The 22,416-nt window shown below is 46.9% G+C and overlaps 1 pseudogene; it reads left to right on the top strand.

Moving 5' to 3' along the window:
- The first annotated feature begins 15,892 nt into the window (after positions 1 to 15,892).
- On the top strand, positions 15,893 to 16,143 carry LOC128103998 (bolA-like protein 2; annotated as a pseudogene).
- Positions 16,144 to 22,416: the final 6,273 nt, after the last annotated feature.

Below are 22,416 nucleotides of genomic sequence, written 5' to 3' on the forward strand. Positions count from 1 at the left end.
ATCCTGTGGCTTTCCATGTCCCCTAAGTTCTCTGAGAGCTGTTAATCCCCTTCTTAATTTCTAACCTCAATGTGCCAAGCTTTCTAAAACAGGCAGAAGGTCTTGGCAGCTCCCTTTCTGCCCCAGAACACAGAGACATTGTTACTGTGGATAAGCAAAGCCTCTGATCCCCCTTACCCCCCCCCCCGGCAGGAGTGAGGAGGAGGAGGGGTGGGAATAGCTTTCATTCTTTCCCAGACATTTAACAAGGGAGAAGGCAAGCCAAGACTAGCCTCTCCTCACAGGCTGTTCCTCCACGAGGTGTTGTTACTTAGCTTTCTGCCACATTTCCAAGACAAATCCCATCATGCCTCTTCCCCACTTACCATCTTTCCATGACTCCCTATTCCTCTGGATAAAACCCAAGCTCCAGGCCACATATGGCATCAGCATGTGGCAAAGACTTACCTTCTGCAGCCTTGGGATTGATCTTCTCCCTTCTTCCTGCTGTGTCCAGAAGAATCTAGAATTTAATCACATGGTTGATCCTGGTCACGCAGAATGCTTCATGTCACTTAGTGTATTGCATGTGCATTTCCTTCCACCCCAAATACCTTCCACCCTTTGCTTTCATTTAAGATTGGGAGGTTAATCTGGGCAGTAGTGGTGCATGCCTTTAATCTCAGCACTCCAGAGGCAGAGGCAGGTGGATCTCTGAGTTCGAGGCCAGCCTTGTCTGCAGAGTGAGTTTCAGGACAGCCAGGACTGTTATATAGAGAAACCCTGTCTCAAAAAAATAAAAAATAAAAAAGTGGGGAGGGTAGAGCTGGTGTTTGTTGGGTGCTCAGTGAGTGTTAATCCAACCTCACTCTCTGAGATGCCTGCGGCATCTAGAAGGGTCCTATGGAAGCATGAAAGCATGCAGGGCACCATAGTACAGCTTTATCCTTGACATTTTTCAGTTCTATTTTGCCCACATCAGAACTTGCTCATCTCTTTTTGTGAGCATCACAGTTTCCCATGCTATCTTTAAAATATTTTGATGGAAAAGGTGTCACTGTAGAAGCAGTTGGAGCTAGCAGCCTGAGCTCTTAGTAAAGAGGTGATTGACACTTTCCTTTTGGGTCTTAGGGGCACCCACCATCTAAGGCCAGCAGCCTGTCTTGACCTCTGAGGAAGACTCCCAGTTTCCAGGATCACTTTAAGGTTCCAGGCCCTGGAGAATATCAGACTTCCAAACATGGTCCAGGGATCTGCTGGTGGCTTGGCACAAGCCGGGTGTCCAGGAGTGGAGCTAGTGAGTGGTTCCCCAATTTTTTTTTTTTTTTTACCATGCTCATACTGCAATTCAATTCCCACTCAACCCAGAAGGGGTTGAGGAGCTGATCCCCACCCCTCCTGGGAGGGCTCCTGGCAGGCCTGTTACAGGGCAGCCAGCATTCTAAAGTGGACTAGACTCCGCCTGCAAGCTGAGACACAGAAAAGCCATTCCTTAGGGATGAATTCAGTTGAGGTGGAGACGGCATCCTCTTTCCTCACAGTGCTTTCCTCGCAGTCTGGGGGCAACTCTGGTTCCTGTGACCTCCAGCACGTCTGAGTTCTGGTGCTGTGTGTGTGTGTGTGTGTGTGTGTGTGTGTGTGTGTGTGTGTGTGTGTGTATGTGTGTGTATACGTGTGTATGTGTTGGGGGTGCCTTGGAGATGAACTGTCTGGTGGCTCTGATGTGCCCTGCTTCCATGCCTGTTGACAGCCCTTGCTGCGGGCACACCAGGGAGGCTGTCACTATGTGGGAAGAAGCAGGTCCCCTGTCCTCACTCACAGCCTGTGCCCCACGGCACTACTGTGGAGTCAGCGTGGCTGGTCAGAGGTCTCTGGGCCAGCATGCAGTCATGAACACAGTCTGACGCTGCTGGGCCAGGGAGTCAACTCTGAATTTGAGAGTCTGTGCAGTGGGAGGAGCGCGAATCGAGGCATCCAAGAAGCACCCAGAGAAGCCGTCCACTCGTACGTATCCACATCGGAACAGTAGCGATCTCCATGGTGCTCCACCCTCTCAGCTTCTAAGACTCAGACCCTTGGAGCTCATTTCTTCTCCCTCTCTTCCAAATCTCCATATCTAATTGGTCACCGAGTCTGTTTCTTCTACTCAATGTCTGTGTTTGAGGCTGTTTCCGCTCTACCCAGCCCGTCTGGGTTTCTAGTTTATCTGGTCTCCTTACTCAATCTCCCTAACACCAGGAGCTCCCCCATTCCCAAGGCCTCCGTGGAGTCAAGTGTGCTGCCGAACCCCTTCTCATGTCCCTGTCTTCCTTTGTCACCTCGGCTGCCCTCACAGTGACCTTCACACTGGCCAGCCTACACCCCCTTTCAGAGCTTACCCTCCAGGACAGTTCCTAAAGCCATCTCAGCTCCACATTGCCCAGGACATTCTCCTGTGCCTGCAGGACACCTGCTCCTGTTCCCAGATCGTTTCTGCCTCTTTGCTTCCTGCCCAGCCCTTAAGCATGGGGGTCTCTAGTTTCCTGTCCTCGGAGCTTTATTCTCACTATACATATCTCTCTTTGAGTGATCTTGTTGTTGATAGATAAACCTACATCTTCAGTCTAGACCAGTGGTCTCCTTGGAGCTGGTGTAGGTGATCTTCTGAGGTCCAAGAATAAAGTACTGTATTTATTTTTATCTATAAAGTTAAAAAAAGATGGCTTCCTAAATATTTAATGTACATGTTGTCATCCACAGTAGTTATGAGAAAACACAGAGATATTGGAGGGTATGTGCTCAAAATGTTTTTCTGACAGGGACTGTGGCAGAGACTCCTTGATTGTCTTGGAATGGCCATTCCCTCCATGTATCTCTCATCATAATCGAAATAGTGTGCCTCACTGCCTGGGACAGTGACCATTTTACCCCTCTGTTTTTTGTTACCAGAAATTTGGGGGAGTTCCTTTGATCCCCTGGGATTCCCCTGTTGGTATTTACAGTTACATTAACAAAAGAATTTAAGAACGGAAGAATTTAAGAATGGAAGCTCCAGGGCAGGCAAGTTGTAAATCTCAGAAGATGCCTAGAGGAAGAGAATGAAGAAGAGAAGGGGGTGCAGGGTATGGGGTGTGGGGGTGCGGGATGTGGGGGTGTGGGGTGTGGCGGGTGGGGGGACACTGTTGTTTGAGTTAATCCAGCAGAGGTCAGCCAGCCGCATGGAGGATATGCACATGGAAAGGAGGGGAGATAGAGTATGTAAAGAGTTAAAGAGTGGAGAAGCCCACAGCACCAGAGAAAGCATGGTTAGAGCACACACAGAAGAAGAGGAACTATGCACTCTCCCAGCGCTTTAGAGAAGCAGGCCAACTTCTGAAGCTGCCTGGCTGAGGTCCTAAGCTACCGTGTTAGCGGGCAGGGATTCTAGGAAGAAAAGTACATGAACTCATTAAAGGGAAAGCTGTTTCTCCCATCTCACCTCTCTGAAGGAGAACCTGCCTTCCTCAGGGTGGTCCCACCTTCCTGAAGGGTGGTGGTTCCTTGGTGAGGTGACTCTGCCCATCTCGAATGTTAGGTCTCCACCCAGGCCGGAGGTTCCATGCTCTGACCAGAAGGAACTAGTTTTCCCTTAATGAGCCTTCGCTGCTTCGATGACGTCACTTTCTGCGAAATGCGCATCTTGACCCACTTCCAGGATGCGAGCAGAAATGGTGGGCCTATTGCCCTTCCTAATGGGAGGGCTTGCCTTCCTCTTCCCCAGGCATCCTTTCTCCTGACATCCTAGAGCTGCGGAAAGTCACACTGCCCCGTGAGCTTATGTGCTCGTGCTATGAGAAGGAAACCTGGCCTGTGTAAGACACTGTTATTTGGGAGTTTTGTGATAGCAACTGAATCCATATCCCATCAGAGACTTGGGAAATACCTTGGTCTAGATTTCCCTTCCAAGCTCCCTTCCTTTACACACTCCTGGCACCTGGAAGTCTCCACCCCTGGTGTCCTAAACACAGGATGTCAGAGGCAGAGCCCCCTTCAGTACTTTATTCTTGCTGTTATGGTTGTTGCATCATTTCTACTGCCTATATGCTGGGGACTCATGCTGAGATGCTTAGCGAGTAGACTGGGGCCTTCAGGTATCAATCTTTGTGCCCATGCCTGAGAAGAGGTAACCAGTGCATTGGGGTGGGGCATGGGATAGTGGCTGTGAAGTCCTCTGACAATCTCTGGAGCTATTTTGGGGCTCTAATGGGGGCATTTTCCAGGGTATTGGACTATCGTCGTTGAAGAAGCTGTCCAGGTAGACTGTGGACACAATGGAGTCATCTCAGTCCTGGGTAATTGGCAATGCAAAGCTGTTTTCCCTCTTTTGGACAGAGGCCTTCTTGCTCTGGTGTTTGAAGACAGGTCACAGGGACCACCAGGAGATGACATCTTTGGAGTGATGTTGTGAAATGCTGTCCCCTGGGCATGGCATGGCCATTGCCCCCTTGAACTGCTAGGTAGTTGTGATCTAGGCCATCTTCACATGGTGGAGCCCATTAATTTTACTAACTTTCCATTATGGAGCAGGGAAGGGGCTTGAGACCCCACTTTTTCCCTAAGGATTTACAAAGTCACTAGGAGACACATCTCATGAGCCCCCACCTCTCTTCAAGATTTATAGGCATCAATGGTTACTGGAGGAGAGGTCTCTTGAGGCCATGCTCCACCTAAGATTTATAGGCAGTTAGCAGTTGCTAGGGAGGCCATGCCTCTCTCCAGTAAGTCTAAACAGTTAATAGGTGATATGCAGGAGAGACATCTCTTTCATGGGGTCGTCTCCTGTATGCTGCCCACGCTTTTGTTAATGACCCCTGGCCGACACTCCTGTACGTAACCCCTCACCCGTGATCCTGTAAGGAATCCTAGTTCAGCTCACTGGTTCACTACACCTGGTGCATCTTGGCTTTGTTTCTGCTCTTGGTACGCTGTCTGAGGCAAGCAGACATTTGTTTACATTTCAGAAACAGTTTATACAATAAGTGGACATGGAGTGTGACCTGTGAAGTGTCCTGTGACAGGGAGGAAGCTTTAACAGCACACAGGAAAAGGCACCCCCCAGCCTCTTTGCCAGAGGATATCAGCTTCTGTCCCACTCACAGGGCGTGGGCAGAAGTGACATGTCCCCCTCTAGGCCCTACCCATTCTTATCTCATTCCACCTGTACACGCCCCCTTTCCAAGGGTGTCTAGATGATGCTGGAGTGATGGTAAAGCCTCAGGATGGGGCAGCATCGGTCCCTAAGGCTGCTGAGAGGAGCCTGGAGAAACACCCCAGACCCATGATGAACAGACATGGTAATTTGGGGAATGTTTGTTACAGCAGCTGTCAGTCTCACCCTAACTAACAGTTTCTAGTGACTTTGTGAGTAGAGACAAGGGCCAAAGTTAGAGAAAAGAGAAGGAATGGGGACATTGTGATGGCTGGAGCTGGCAGACACATGTCCCAGCTGGAGACTTCTAGGAGGTAAGATCTCATTAACCCCTATGTCTCAAAATCTTTTTCTATATAAAGGGTTTTATCTTTTCTTTTTAACTCCAAAACGGCCTTGTATAGACGCTGATAAAATAAACCCAGATCTCTTACTCAAGTGTAAAATTCACACAGATGTATGTATACACACACATTTACATCTTAAAATTTCACTAATTGATCTAATCTCCTAGAAGCTTGTATTATGAAGTTGTAAATCACATAAGCTTTTTGAGAAGTTACGCTTGCTATTTTGTGATAATTGTAGATTCACTTACAGTTGTAGGAAATAATACAGTGGATCTCATTCCACGTCCCTTTTTTCTAGGGCCCCAGAAAAAAAGTTAAGACTACATTCACACAAAAATTTGAATATGGTTTTAGCAGCCTTATTCATAACATCCTCAAGCTAGAAACAACACAGATACCCTTCTGCCAATGAAAAGTCCCTGAAGGTAACATCATGCAAAACCGTACTACAGTATCTCAATAAGGATATTGGCATAAGGACAGTCAGGACACATCCCATTTTCCATGATCACAAGTATCCCCCATGTTGCCTTTGTATCGTATTTACCTTTTTCCTGTGTCCACCCTTTTAGCCTGCTTTTCATGTCGACAATGTCATGTGACTAGAAGCATGACGTGCCACTCTTGAGCAAGTGGTCTTGAGTGTATAAGAAAGTGATGTGAGCAAGCTAGGAGGAGCAACCCAGGAATCATGCAGCATTCATCCACAGTCTCTGCTTCAGTTCTTGCCTCTGGGTTCCTGCCTTGAGTTCTTGCCCCAACTTCCTTCAGGGATGAACAATAACTGGTAAGCTGGAATAAATCCTTTATTCCCCAAGTTGCTTTTGGTCATGTTATTTATCACAGCAACAGAAAACAAACTAGGAATATCTATCTACCTACCTACCTATCTATCTATCTATCTATCTATCTATCTATCTATCTATCTATCTGTCTGTCTGTCTGTCTGTCCGTCCGTCTGTCCGTCTATCTATCTATCTATCTATCTATCTATCTATCTATCTATCTATCTATCTATCTGTCTGTCTGTCTGTCTGTCTGTCTGTCTGTCTGTCTATCTATCTATCTACCATCTTTTATTATTTTGACACAATTTCTTTTGTAGCCTAGGCTAACCTTTGAATTCCTGATCCTCCTGCCTCTACCTCCCACATACTGGGATTCCTGACATGTCCCACCATGCCCAGACTATAATTTACTTTATGTATTTGTGAGTTCTGTTTGCTGATATTTTATTGAGGATTTCTCACATCTGTATTCATGAGGGATATTGATCTCTAGTGTGCTATTCTTTGTCCTATCTTTGTCTCATTTGTGTATTAGGATAATACTAGCTTCAAAAATAAATTGGCATTCCTTCCACATCTATTTTCCGGCAGAGATTGTATAGAGCTGGTGTTAACTCTTATTTAAACATTTAATAGAATTATCCAGTGAAGCCATCTGTGCCCAGAGAGTTCTTTTTTTGAGGGAAGTTTTAAAATTATGAATTCAATTTTCTTAATAGTTATAGGAATTATTCAAATGAAATTCTACTTCATATTGGGTGCATTGCAGTGACTTATGTTTTCCATGAAATTGGATCATTCTGTCTGAGTTGCTAACCTGAAGTGTACAGAGTTGCTTGGAGTCTCCCCCGCACCCTGCAACCTCACTCCCCGGCTGTCATTTTGATGATGTCTGTGGGGTCTCTACTGATGTCTCCTCCTTCCATTCCTGTTACTGGAAATTCAGTTCTCTCTCTTCTCCCCCATTCCCCCACCATGTCTTTATCAGTCTTGCTAAAATTTCATTGATTTCTTTTTCAGAATTACTCTCTCTTTTTAGTGATCTTAATTCTGTTGTCTTGGTATTAGTTACTTTTCTCTTCTTGCTTTGGGTTTATTTTGTTTTTCTTTTTCCAGATTATTATCACTTAAACTTCTTAATGAATGGGTTGAATGTGCGCATACGTACAGGCATACACTCATGTGGCATGTGTAGAGGTCAGAGGACAACTCTCTGAGGTGATTCTCTCCTGCCATTTTGTGGGACCTGGGAACTGAATTCAGGTTGGTAGTCCTGTATGTAAGTGCATTGACTGCTGTTTTAATTACTATTTCTATTGCTGTAAAGAGACACCATGATCAAGGAAACTTATAAAAGGAAGCATTTAATTGGGGCCTACTTACAGTTCCAGAGGGTGGGCCCATGACTGTCACGGTGGTGAGCATACGGCAAGCAGGCAGGCTGCTGGAGCAGTAGCTGAGAACTTATAGTTTATCTGCAAGATGGAAGCAGAGAGACAGCAGAAAGACATGGCCTGGCTTGGCCTTGAAACCTCAAAGTCTCCCCTGTCCCTCCTAGTGACAAACCTCCTCCATCGAGGCCACACCTCCTAATCCTCCTCAATAGCACCCCACGTGGGACCAAACATTCAAAGCTATGAGCCATAGCAGCCATTCTCCCTCAAACCACCACGCCCACCGAGCCGTCTTTTTCCAGACTCTTGAGGTGGCGTTTAGAATACTGATTTGAAACCACCCCCAGCCTGGATCTTGCTTTGCGGCCCCACTGATCTCTAAGTTGCAGTCCTCCTGCCTCAGTCTATAGAGTTCTATATTTACGGGGTATGCTGCCACAGCCAACATCCCATTTTTCTAACATACACTCTGCTTTTAGAGCTATAAATGTTCTTCTCTGTGTTACTTCAGCTGCTTTCCACAAATGATACGCTTCACAGCTACATGTCACCTTAAGGACATTTCCGTCAATGACAGACTGCCATTCGGTAGTGGTTCTGTAAGGTTATATTGCAACTTATGTCATAGCTGTTTATTTTTGTCTAAGTACACTCTATGATGATCACACTACAGCAAAATTGCACAATAACACACTTTTCAGAATGTGTCTCCATTATTAAGCCATGCATGATTAGATTTTCTCCGCTCTTTCTGTAACTCCGAGGACATGAATGGTCCCCCAGGCTTGGTTCTGTTTTTATTCCCGTTCATTTTCTCCTGTTGTTCACTGTGGGTAATTTCTATATTCTGTTTTAGCCCCTCATTCTTCCCTCTGTCCCCTCATTCTGCTCTTGGATTCAGCCACTGAGATTAAAATTTAATTGCTGCGTGTTTCTGTTCAAACATTTCCATTGGTTCTTCTTAACAGCCCCATTCTCTTTGCCTAAGTTTTCTCCTTTTTCCTTATTTGTTTTAAGCATGCCCAAACTTGTTTATTAAAAAACAAAATCATGGCTATAGCACTGGAAAAATGACGTAGTTGGTAAACTGCCTACTGTGTAACCATGGAGATGGGATCTCCAACACCCACATAAAAAGTCAAGTGTGGTAATGCATGTATGTAAGCCTAGCACTGAGCTTCAGAGATAGGTGGGTCTTGGGAGCTCACTGGCCAGCCAGTCCAGTTGAAATAGTTCAATGAGAGACTCTGTCTCAAAAAATAAGATAGAGACAGAGCCACCTGTACCTGTACAAACAAGCACACCCATACACACACCTGCACATACCTCCACACACACCTGCACATACCTGTACATACACCTGTGAATGCCTGTACACACACACACACACACACACACACACACACACACACACACACACACTCCTATTATAAATCATGGCTACCTGAAAATCTTTGTCAGATAATCTTTACTTCTGTGTTGGTGTCGGGATCCACTGATGATCTTTTGTAATTCAGGCCAATAATATCCTGGTTCTTGGTCCAACATGAAACCTGGATATCACATTAGAAAATTCTGGATCCCATCAAAATCATCTACTTCTCTGTTGTTACTGCCAGGTGGAGGTTCCCCAGTCAGTCTTCAGGGAGTGATGCGGGTGGGTGGGGCAGGGACAGAAAGTTCCTTGTGTCCACAAGACCTCTACTGATACTGCAGTAGGGATGGCCTTGTCACTAAAAAGCAAAGGTCAGTGTCTTGTCTTAGCACTGAACCTCTCCTGGCTGCACCACGGAGAGGACAAAGAGACAATGTCAGATGGAGGTCACACTCGGTGACGCTGGTGGGCTTCCCACTACCTGGCAGGTGTCCTCTCCCTACTCTGTTTTCTCTGATCAACCTCAGCAGGGTGTTGGGGTGCTTGGTGCAGCCCCACAAGCTTAGACGTTGGGGTTCCTCACTTAGCCATTGCTGGCATAAGTGGCCAGGTGACAGTGGGGAGGGGGTAGATGACAGGGGGAACATTTTATTTTCTATGATGTTTGACTTCATTGGAAATGCTGTCTGTCTTACTGGAGAGAGCAGACTTTGGTTAGAATTTTTCTTTCCTTGTGGCGGTTTCTGTTTTACGAGTTACCAGTTTCTTTGCATCAAGTCTGGAATCCATGAGGCAAATGCAAAACCCAGGGAACTCCCTACCTTGCATTGCTCAAGTCCTGAGGTCCCTAGAGGGCCTGTCTCTTTTTCACCCTTTGAAGACTTCTTACATGTGTTTTACGGTCAGGTCTGGGTGTTCCAGTTGTTGTGCGTGAGACAATAGGAAGAAAGTCCATCTGCTCCATTTTCTAGCCGCAAAAGCTTCCTCATTGTACTTTTAACAGCTTAATTGGGGTATAATTCTCTTGCCAAACAATCTGCACAGAGTGTATAATTCAGTGGGTTTTTGTGTATTCTTAGAGTTGTACAACCACCACTACAACCAATTTTAGACTATTTTTGTAACTCCCAGAAGAAATTTTCTACCCCACTCTCCACTGAGGCTCTTAGCTCAGGTAACCGCTAATCTACTTCCTGTTTCTATGAATTTGTAGATTCTGGAGATTTCATTTAAGTGGACTCTTTGTACACATAATTTGCTCTGTGTCATAGAACGTATTGGTTATTTCTTCCATTCTTTCTTTCTATCTTGAGGTCATAGAGAGTGAACTTGGGACCTTGTATCAAATACTCTACTGATGAACTATGTCCCCAGCCTTCTTTTGTTTTTAATTTAGAGTCAAGTTCTTCCTAAATTGCTTAGATTTTCCTTGATTTCACCCTGTAGCCCAGACAGGCCTCAAACTTGCAGTTCTTCTGAGTAGCTGGTTTACAGGCCTGCATCTCCAGTCCTGGCTCCTACCTCATTTCTTTTCCTCTCTGAATGGCAATATTCCATAGGAAGGATTTATCATATTTCGCTCATCCACACACTGACTGATGAATGGAGAGATGCGTGGACTGCTCACACATTTTGGCTACAATGAATAATGCTGCTGCGAACACTCCTGTAAAAGGTATTTTTTGTGGGGGGAGAGGGGAGACATATGTTTTTACTTCTCTTGCATACACGCCAATAAGCAGGGTTGCCAGATGATGTCGTGACATGTCTAACTATTTGATGAACCGCCAGACCGATTTCCTCAGGGGCTGCATCATTTTACATCTCCATTAGCAATGTATGAGGGTTGAGCATTCTCCACATCCTTGCCAACACGCTCGCTGTTATCTGTCTTTTTGATTACAGCCATCTAGTGGGTGTGAAGCTGAATCTCATTGTGGTTTTGATCTGCATTTCCTTGATGACTAATGATGTTGCGCCTCTTCTCCTGTGCTTACAACCACGTGTTTGTCTTCTTCAGAGAACTGTCTATTTAGCACGTCTGCTCGTCTTTGAATTGGGTTATCTGTCTTTGTATTATTCTGTTGTGGTTTTTTGTTGTTGTTGTGTGGATTGGTCATTTGTCTTGTTTCTTGAAACAAACCTGGAGCGCACTGGATTGCCCAGGCTGGCCTTGAACACATGCTCCTCCTGTCTCTGCTTCCAGGGTCCTGGGTTCCAGGCTTCCAGCACTCTGCCTAACTTGTCTTTATACTTTCTTGATAGAACACAAAGTTTTTGAAACTTTATTACATTTATTTATTTATTACTATTACCTCTCTCTCTCTCTCTCTCTCTCTCTCTCTCTCTCTCTCTCTCTCTCTCTCTCTGTGTGTGTGTGTGTGTGTGTGTGTGTGTGTGTGTGTGTGTGTGTGCACATATATGCCGCAGCATATGTGTGAAGATCAGAGCACAACTTGGGGCAGAGTGCTTGGTGACAGGTGACTCCATCCTCTGAGCCATCTCACCAGCCCACAAAGTCCCTAATGGATGACATCCAGTGCACCTACTTTCCCTTTATGGCCTGGGCTAAAGAACCATGCTCTAACAAAGGTCATAACACTTAATGCTGAAATTGAAGAGAGAGAGGGAAAAAAAACCCTGTTTTTTTTCCAAGTGTTTTGTACTTTTATCCCTTACATTTATGCACTCCAGTTTGAGTTGATTTTTGTGTTCAGTGTGAGAAATTGATCTGGTGTCACCACAGTGTGTGTGGCTGTCCAGCTGCATCTGTTGGAGAGGCTCTTTTTTCACGACTGAGTGGCTCGACATATCGTGGAAAATCAATTGACCTTAAACGTGAGGTCCAATCTATGGATTCTCAGTTCGATTCCATTGATCTGTATGTTCTTATTACATGTTAAGCTCCTGTAGACAACAGCCAAGCCTTATCTTCAGATTCCTGGCCTCTGTTGGGGTCTGGGCACATGTAGGGAAATGCCAGGATTTTGGTCTTCCAGGGCAGATACTACAAAATGCAGCAGACAGGGTAGCTCAGAAGGTTGAAATTCTTCCCACAATTCTGATGTTCGGAAGTCCAAGACTCAAATGTCAACTGGGGTATTTCATGTGGGCAATTTTCTTGTCTAATGACTGCCTTCTCCCTGTGTCCCCACAGGGCCCTTCCTCTACGCATATGTATCCTCCGTGGTTCTTAGAAGAATGTCCATCCCACTGAACTAGGGCTCTGCCCTCGTACCTCATTTGGTACTCATTAAAGGTCCTGAATTCAGAAGTCACACTGGGGTCTAGGACCCAACATGGGAGTTTTGGATGACACCACTCAGCTCATAATCCTAGGGAAAAGCTCTTGAGCAGAAAATAAGCAGGAACACGTGAGTGGCACCAGTGAGGGCTGGGAAACAGGGATAAGGCTGCCAGCTGTATACAACTCATTGGGGCATCCCCATTAGGAACAAGCCCATAGAGAAATTACCTTGACTTCTTCAGGCCAAGTGAGGACCTGGTGGGGACACTAGGCTCATGTGTATGTTAGGAGTGAGTGACAGTTGTGAGAGGGAGAAGCTGACCTGAGAAGAGTCCTCTGTGGAGGACTGTGAGGACTGTGTACACACACACACACACACACACACACACACACACACACACACACACAGATGCTCAGTGTCTTCAAGTGGACTGTGTACAGAGAATCCTGCTCCCTTGTGCCAGAGAAGACTGAGGGTCTAGTGGCCATCACTGCAGGAAAAGTTGTTACTGCTGGATATTTGCTCTGGAAGTGGATGGGGCAGATGTGACAGGCCAGGCCTGGAGGAGGCAGACTCCCAGGTGAGCAAGAGCTGGTGGTAGAGGGAACGCAACATCTCTCTGTGGCATTCCTGGGTTCTCTTGGACCCACGGCACTGTCTATTCTCTGTTTAGAACGGTCTGAAAGCAGGGCCCTGAGCAGTACCACCCTGAGAAATTGCTTCAACCTCGTTATCGTGGAGATGTGCAGTACTAGAGCAGCTTACCGACCAGTTCCCACAGGAGCTGATAATGCGGGATTGAGGGAAGGGTGAGGCTGAGCTAGACCGAACTTGAACAGAGGAAGACGGGGTAAGAGGACCTTGCATCGGGAGCTACCAGCACCCCCAAAGCATGCCTAAGTGTGTCATGATGCTGGGAGGAAGCTTAGACAGTGTCGCTGTGAGGCTGTCAGGGGGTTCAGTGGTTAGCACTCAAAATGCCTTTTACTGCCCGTTCATGGTGCGTAGGAACTTCAGGTCAGGAGTGGGAACGGAGGCAAGCAGGAGGGCCGGGGAAATGAATGTGAAATTCTAGTCCATTCTGTCCTCCCCAAGAGCAGAGCGGGCAGGCAGCTGTGGTTGTGTGGACATCAGAGCCACTCTCCAGCCACCGGGTTCGGAGGGGATCGGTAATGTCACCCACTCTGGACTGTGAGGTGTTGGAAGGTTGGATCCCCAAGGCAAGAGCAGATCATGGGAGGCTGAGGTTCCCATTTTTTTTTTTTTTGCCTCCTCGGAGGAGGTCGAGAGTTCTCTCTGAGTCACTTTTTTTTTTTTCCCCACACAGGTGGGCCGCTGTGATGAGGGATTGACAGGTCTCAGCTGGAGCAGGCCACCTCAGATGCTTGGACCCTTCTGTATCCTTGTCTTCTTAACGCTTGGTTTTGGGGCCAGGAGGCTGACCATGAGTGTAGGATTTTCAACCTTCCACCCATGCAGCATTTCCTCAGGCTCCTAGCAGACCTGAGGTGAGACAAGGAGAGGCTGTGAGTCTTCCCAACAGGCGAGGTGGTAAGGCTGGAAGGGCCAGAAGCCAGGGGTCTGGGCCATTGGTTTCTTTGCCTGAGCTTTTCACTTCCTAAATAAGAAACAGTCGAGCGACCCTTCCACATTCTGTTAAAATATTGTCTCCTTCATCTCCTCCCACCATCCATGACATCTAGCAGGGATTTCTAGGAACGGCAGAGAAATGCATCTTGAGCATATTCTTTGTAAGTCTGTCCCTGGGATCCTGGAATTAAAACAGGGCAGTTCTAACTTGGGGAGGTGGGTGTTGAAAAGACCAATGGATGCAACTGATTATAAAACATTGAATAATAAACATCCATCAGACCAGGGCAATAGATACATGGTAGAGAGATAAAGAAACAGACAGATAATAACTGCATGAGTTGGAGATAGAGAGAGGGAGAAGGAGAGAGAAAGAGAGAAAAACTCATTTACCACCAGTGGAGGTGACTATTGAACCAATTCCTTATTCAGAAAATTAGTAATTGAAAAGGAAGAATTAGCATTTATCCATCCTTTGTACGAGGAATTGTAGTTAATTCCTGTTGATGAGGGAATATTCTTTTTTTGTGTGTGTGAAAAACACTAGCCAATAAATATGTAAAGAATAGTAGAATTAGAAAAATCATCATCTTTTAATATTCAAAGAAATAATCTATTCAGGCAAACACCATCAGAAGCCACGGCATCAGGTAAAATTGGTTGACAAACAAGATATTTTAGGTGGAAAGGCATTGCGCCCCCCCCCTCCCCCCGTGCCTTGTCAGAGGGAAGATAAGCCTTTTCACTGGCCGGATCTGTCAGGAGACACTTTAATCCAGTGATGAAAATTAGTGGGCCATCTTGATGCTATATGCTCCCTCTGATGTTCGTAATATGCATTTCACAGCGTCGCCTATGAAGCTGTGTGGCTTCCTCAGGCTGGCACAACAGACTACAAATCGGGCTGTCAGAATTTCCCTAGACTGGGAAGGCCTCGATCAAGATGCCTGCCAACTCAGCTTCTCCCTTCTGGGTGGGCTGTCTTCCTGGCTTGAGGCAGCCAGTGCTAGGCTGTGTTCTCACACAGGGATGGAGGAAGTATGTGCCTCTTCCGTTAGGCCACCATCCTAAGATGCCAAAGCCACCTTTTTCTTTAACTCTCATTTGGTCATATTACCTCCACAAGATCCAAGACTCCAAATATGGCTGCACTGGGGCTTAAGGCTTCATCATATGAATTTGGTGGTGAGGGGCTCGTGGGGAGGACACAATTCAGTCTATAGTTTACATAGCAAATACTAAGTAGCCTAAAACAACAACCATTTATGACTGCAGTGTTTCTGGGAGTCAAGAATCTAGGCTGAATGCCTTTGGCTCGAAGTGTCTCATGAGGTTGCAGTCAGTTGGCTGGGATTAGGCCGTGTCTGAAGGTTTCCTGGGTGGGTAAGAGACCTGTTTCTAGGCTGACTCACAAGGCTGTTGGCAGGCCTTTGTCCCTTGCTAGTTGGGCTTCTGTATAGGCAGCTGGCCTCCCCCAGGGTAACCAAGGTGGGTGGGGGGAGAGAGACACAAGACAGAAGCCAGTTTCAAACAAGCTAATCTCAGAACGAACATCTGATTACTCGGGCCGTATTCTCCTCTCAAATTCTAGCCTTCACTCAAGGGGAGACCCTCCATAAGGACAGAGCCCAGGGAGGTTCAGAGGCCACCTACTATGGATGTATTCAAGCCAATAATCTTTGATTTGAGTCGGACCAAGCTCAGGTTGGAACATCTAGTTTACAGGAAGTGCAGGGAGGAAATGACACGTTAAATAGCCCTGTACGGGACAGTCAGGTTAAGTCTAGAAGGTGGGGCTTTCTGCAAGACCACCAGCTTGAGTTCTTCAAAAAAGCCAGTATCATGACCAATGAGATGGTGACCATTTCAGACGGAAGAGGTTCAGTAGACTCACAGTCAGATGAACTGCACTTCTGACTGGGATCTAGCAAAAAAAAAAACCCAGCTTGAATGCTGGGCTGTAACTCCCTGTCCCTCATCCCCCGCCCCCCCAATGCAGCCATGAAACTCAGCACCAAATAACTCCAAGAGAAGTTGCAGCAGGGACCTGGATGGAGGCAGAGCACGTGGAGGGGGAGGACACGACTGTCAACCTTTCTGGTAGTGTTGTGTCTGCTAAGGTCGAGGGAAAGCCGCCGCTCCAGAGACACCAGCTGGTCAGTGAGTACTTAGCCTGAGAGCTCCCACACATCCATGCCTTTGAGCACAAAGCTCTGACCTCAGAGCAGTAGACCCAAGAGTGGCAGAAATGAGGGGCCCAGGCCTGAACAGCCATTAAATTGTAAATCAGGAAAACATAACAAACAAACAAGAAACCAACCAACCAACCAACCAACCAACCAACCAACCAAAAACAAAACAGAGCTTGAGTGGACACTTCTGAGATAACCACAGACATTTGAAGATGGGCTTAGAGGAATCCAGTCTGCGGCCTGTGGGCTGCACACAGTTTAGGATAGATGGTTGCACTGCAATGTTTTACGGAATCAGTGTAGGTACACTCTTGAAACCCGAGAGCTCGGACACGCTGTGATGTAACCCAGGATAACGTTTTGTCCAGAGAAGCCAGATGTTTGGAGACCCTTGGAAATGATTTCTTAGGTATAATAATGGTGTTTGGAGTTAGTAGCATGTCCTTATTTTTAAAAGAAATAGGCTGAGATATTTAGTAGTGCGTTGATTTGATGGCTGCAAGTTATACTCAAAGGCCTAGAAAAGCACACAGCTGAAGCAAAGGTTGGGCAGTGTTCATTTTGGGCTTGTGGGCTACTCTTTGAGTTTCCCTGCATGTCTGAAAAAAATTTTCTTTTGAGACAGGTCTTACTCTGTAGCCCAGGCTAGCCTGGTACTCTTGATCCATCTGCCTCAGCCTCTTGAGTTTTATAGGCATGTGCCTCTATACCTGATTTGGATTTTCCTCTTTCTTTCTTTCTTTCTTTCTTTCTTTCTTTCTTTCTTTCTTTCTTTCTTTCTTTCTTTCTTTCTTTCTTTCTTTCTCTCTCTCTCTCTTCTTTTTTTCTTTCTTTCTTTCTTTCTTTCTTTCTTTCTTTCTTTCTCTCTATCTCTTCCTTCATCCCTTCCTTCCTTCCTTCCTTCCTTCCTTCCTTCCTTCCTTCCTTCCTTCCTTCCATTCTCTCTCTCTCTCTCTCTTTTAAGATTTACTTATTTGTTACAGTATACAGTATTCTGCCTGCATGTATGCCTGCACACCAGAAGTGGGCACCAGATCTCACTATAGATGGTTGTGAGTCACCGTATGGTTGCTGGGAATTGAACTCAGGACCTCTGGAAGAGCAGCTGAGATAGGGTCTCACTATATATTCTTCTCTCAAATGGCCTGGAATTTACTGTGTAGACCAGTCTGGCCTCAAACACACAGATCTGCCTGCCTCTGGCTCCCAAAATGCTGGAACTATAGGTGTGTACCACCATGCTCTGGGTAGCTATACTTTTGAAAAAAAAATCTATTTATTTTTGTTTTATGGGTATGAGTGTTTTGCCTGCATGTATGTCTGTGCACCATGTGCAGGCAGTGTCTGTGGAAATGAGAAAGTGTTGGATCTTCTGGAACTGGAGTGGCAGGTGGCTGTGAACTGCCATATGTGTGCTGGGAACCGAACCTGGGTCCTTCGCAAGAGCAACAGATACTCTTAGCCACCAAGTCATTTCTCCAGCCTGAAATGCGTTAACAAAATAGTTTGTTTATTTGTGTGTGTTATATGTGTACATGCATGCATACATGCCATATGTGTGGTGATCAGCAGACTGCTTGTGGGAGTTAGTTCTCTCCTTCACCATGTCTGTCCTCAGGTTATCAGGTTTGGCGGTAAGCACCTTTACCCTCTCAACCATCTCGCTGACCCCGAAATACACTTCTGTGCTAAAAAGCTGAGAGGAAATGAAAAGCCAGGTTTCAGACCAGAACTGTTTAAACCTCAGAGCAGAACTCCAATACATTTCTCAAGCTTATGGCAAATGTCCTCATTTTTTCACCTAGTGTCTTATTTCCTGCCCAGTCTTGTTCTAGAAAAGATTTAAGGGGACTCCTGCCCTCCCCTGCTATGGCTTGTTCCCGGGGAACCAGAGCCTGGAGAGGAAGGTACCAGCCCCATAGCTAGCTACCCAGGTCCCTCCCAGAGCTGGCCTTGCACAGATTTCTGGTCCCATGAGGCAGACGAACAGGTAGACAAACTCAGATTTGATTCCTGGCTCTGCCACTTGTCTGATCAAACGCCTTAATTGTTGAGTATCACCAGTCAGTGTCTAAGAGAACACACATGTCCCCCGATAGTTGAGGGAGGGCTGAAAGCCATGATGGGGGCTCTTGGTGGCTGTGGCTCTTGGGGTGTGCTCATTGGATGTTGTTTACATACGGAGGTGTCTGATGTTCTGAGTTAGATGCCAGGCAGGGGAGAAAGGCTCTGAAGACTCCCTGAGAAACCAAGCAGTCTCTCTTAGGGACACGGAGGGTATGGGGAAGGGTGGGTTATCAATAGGTACTTCTACCGGGTACCACGGGGCTCCGGACCCTGTAGGTTGTGTGTGTCACTCACATGGCAGGACACCAGCCCGGAAACTTCCCTTAGAGAGTATTAACCCAGTTCTTTTCACTCAGCCTGGGATCACAGTATACACTCTTTCCTGTACCTGCCCCTCTCCATGACACAGTCATAGCACAGTCCCTCCACATCCCTCGAGCCCACCTCTAGTGACAGGAAGCTCTGCAGCTAGGCAAGAGCCAGCAAAAGGAGGGAGCTGGGGAGAGGTACCAACAGACCCCCTCAGCTCATATGCTAAGGGTATTTGCTTCCCCGATACTGGGCCGGATGGAGAAGTCCCCACAGGGTGAGGGCAGGGAATACCCGGGTAAAAGAGCTGTCAGGTTCCTTCTCATTGCCCCAATCTGAAAACCCACAAACAGAAATCTCAAATGAGTGCAGCCTGGGGCTTGCTTGGTGCTTAGCTGACAGGAGGAGAGATGAGAAGTCCAGGCATCAGGGAGCCTATCCGAACGTGGAAAGAAGTAAGGAGACCCAACATCTATCACAGAGCCACAGAAGGGTCTCAGAGCTATCTGAATGACCAGGAGGCAAGACTAGGAGAAAGCCTTCTTAGAGCCCTCAGGACATAAGCACAGATGACTTGAGAAATGTCAGGAAGAGTCCTGGGGCCACAATGCCTAAAATTCCATTAACAGGGTCTGCCCTTGGGCTAAGCATCTTCCTAAAAATCAACACATACGTGCCTTGATAGGTAAGCAATGAAGTCATTAACTCAGGCTCTCCAGACTCCGTCAACAAACATGCCCCAGCTCCCTGGTTCAACCAGGCCAGTGCTGGGCTCTGAGGATACCCCAGGGGTGAGCTATAGCTCCGTTCTGGGCCTGGGAGCCCAGTGGGTAAACAGTTGAGATGCTGGTGCCGTAGCCTGGCTCTGTTCTCTTCTGCAGCAGCCTGAGGCTGAAGCTCAGTGGGGAGAGGTACTGATGGGAAGGCAGAAGGACGGGAGAGCTGGGAGAAGGAAGGAGGCAAGGTGTAGAGGGCACACGGGCCCTGCCCACCACCTTTGTTGTTTGAACTCTCCCCGCAAAGCCTGGCAGGAACAGGCTGGAGAGGAGACGACTTGCGAATATGAGGGAGGGCCTAAGGACTGCATCAGTTACCCTGTACCCCATGTGACTCTGGGCAAGCCATTTCTCCTCTTTGACCCTTTGATCAGTTCAACGAAGCTGTTGAAGTGGCTTTCATGGACCTGCCGCAACCACCTGCTGGTCTCAATTTTGGGGGCATTAGCATCTTTCAGGGTTGGCTTGGCCAGCCCAGATTTACCCAAGTCCTGTCAAGAGGGCTGGGGGCTCCCTGTCCATTACTTAAATATCTCCCCAGGTGACTTGGCTGAGGCGGGGTTGAGACCTGGGGTTCAGCATCCAGGAAGGTGGCAGAGATGGGAAATGGGGAGGGGGTGAGAGGGAAGTTGATGTCTTCAAAGCTTTGAAATCCCAGGACTTCTTTGTGTAAGAATCCAAAGGAGTCCCCGGAGGGAATTCAGAACCTCCTACTGATGGATTAAATGAGATAATGCTACCAAGTGTGGAACATTTACACTGAGCTTAGTAAATATGCATCTTCCTTACTCCAGTGCATCCCTAGCGGAATGGCTGGATGGAAGGAGAATCATCACAGAAATACGGCAAACCACCTTCCAGTAGCTTCCAGGAGGGAATGGGATGGGGACAGTGGAAGATTACAAAGCCCTTTCTGAGGTCTCTAGGCAATTTTTAATTCAAGATCAGTGGCAACATTGGTTCACTTGTCTAGAGTAAAGGAGACTTTTGATGGGTGAATCCCCCATTATTTGAAAGGTGGGGAAGGCATCATTGGCTGCAGAATAAAACTCGAGGTTTGGGGAGGCAGAAGAACAGGGAAAGAAAGGGCTTTAGGTTTCTGCAGAACTTGGGACTCCTGATAGGAGGTACCTTCTGCTCAAGGATTTGATGAAGATAGTCCTTCAGTCCCAGCCTGCCTCTGTTCTTAGAGCTCAGGCTTCTAGCAGGGGTGGGGGATGGGGGATGGGGGGTGTGATGGAGTGGAGGTGTGTGTGGGGGAATGTCCCAGCATTCATCTTGTTGCAGACCAACCTAATCAGGGTAGGATTTCAGGTAGGGATCAGGAAAGCTACCTCTGAGAGGACTTTGGGGTGGGGAGGTAGAAGACTGGCTGTAGAGACAGGGATGGGGGCTGGAGGTAGAAGGCTGGCTGTAGAGATGGGTGGGGGTAGGGTAAGGAGAGATGCGGACAGGGAGTCAGAGAAAGGATGTATTTTTGCCTCATCACAGAGCCACTGAGCAATGGCTCCAGCCAATCAGAGACTGAAATCTCTGCACCTATGGGTTGAAATAAGCCTTACCTACCTTTAAGTAGTCCACGTCAGGTATTTTGTCAAAGAGGACCAGACTCTCCTTGTTCTCTCTGAGCATCTATGTCCCTTCTTGTAAGATCCATGTACCCCATCTCATTCCCTCTCTTTTCTATGCCCTTGCCCCTGGCCAGCTTGCTTGTGCCTCCAGAATGTCTTCCCTTTCCTATGTCTGCTTATTCAAATCTTTTCTTTCTTCCAGCTCCAAAGCATTAACACCACTCTCCTAGACAACGTCAGTGCATTCATTAGTCAGGTGTTTGTTGTTGGTTGTTTTTGCTCTGCTGGGGGGCCCTCCACCCAGCTTCCAAATAAATTACACATGGAAGCTTATTCTTAATTATACATATCCAGCCTTAGCTTGGCTTGTTTCTTGCCAGCTTTTCTTAAATTATCCCATCTACCTTTTGCTTCTGGGCCTTTTCCTTTTCTTACTTCTGTATCTTACTTTCACTCCTACTCCGTGGCTGCCTCTGTGGCTGTGTGGCTGGGTGGCTGGGTGGCTGGCCCCTAGCTTCCTTCTCTCCTTGTTCTCTTGCTCTTTCTTCTTTTCCTCCCAGATTTCTCCTTCTATTTATTCTCTCTGTCTGCTAACCCGCCTATCCTTTCTCCTGCCTTGCTATTGGCTGTTCAGCTCTTTTTAGCTTTTTTTTTTTTTTTTTTTGAGACAAGGTTTCTCTGTGTAGCTTTGGAGCCTTTCCTGGAACTCACTCTGTAGCCCAGGCTGGCCTCAAACTCACAGAGATCTGCCTGCCTCCCGAGTGCTGAGATTAGAGGCGTGGGTCACCATTGCCTGGCTGGCTGTTCAACTCTTTATTAGACCAATCAGGTGTTTTAGACAGGCACAGTAACACAGCTTCACAGAGTTGAACAAACACAACGTAAAAGAATGCAACTCATCTTTGCCTCATCATATAAATGTTCCACAGCATAAACAAATGTGACACATCTTAAAATAATATTCTGCAACAGGTGTTGGTTGGCCTTTTTTATTTTGGTCACAGTGACCCTTTGTGGCAGGTTCTTTCCCTGAAACCTCAGCTCAAATTTTCTCAGCCTGGATGGAAGCTGGCAAGACTCTGAAATCCTCCTGCTGCTGCTTACCATGCACAGGACGCCTGACTTGTTATGTGGGTGCTGGGATCTGAACTCTGGTCTTCATGATTTTGCAGCAAGCACCCTTCTGTTGACTCATCTCTGTGGCCCCTTAGTAGATTCTGGGAGAGGATGTGGGCATGGAGCAGAAACCCATCTATCAATGGGACGTGTGGCAGTTCAGGAACAAAGACCTGAGTATGAACTTGTGTTGTGGATTTAGGAAATGCAAGCTGCAGTACCCCACTGGCCACACACTTTTGATAGAATTTTCCTAACCCATCTTCCATCCCTTTGTGAAACTTCTCTACAGCCTGGAGGCAAATAAATGAGTCCCTTGCGTGGGTGAGAACCCTGGGTCTGCCTGGTTCACAGCCTTCTAAGAGAACTTACACACGCCCTCTCCCAGCATGTCAGGGGAAGAGACAGGCCTGTTTAACCATGTTTTATTTCGTGTGACTTCCCTCTCTTGAACTACAACTGTGCAGGAACAGTATGAGGGGCTGGATTACACA

The sequence above is a fragment of the Peromyscus californicus genome, unplaced genomic scaffold (genome assembly GCF_007827085.1).
Source record: "Peromyscus californicus insignis strain IS unplaced genomic scaffold, ASM782708v3 Scaffold_11__1_contigs__length_118956290, whole genome shotgun sequence".
In the NCBI taxonomy this organism is placed as follows: domain Eukaryota; kingdom Metazoa; phylum Chordata; class Mammalia; order Rodentia; family Cricetidae; genus Peromyscus; species Peromyscus californicus.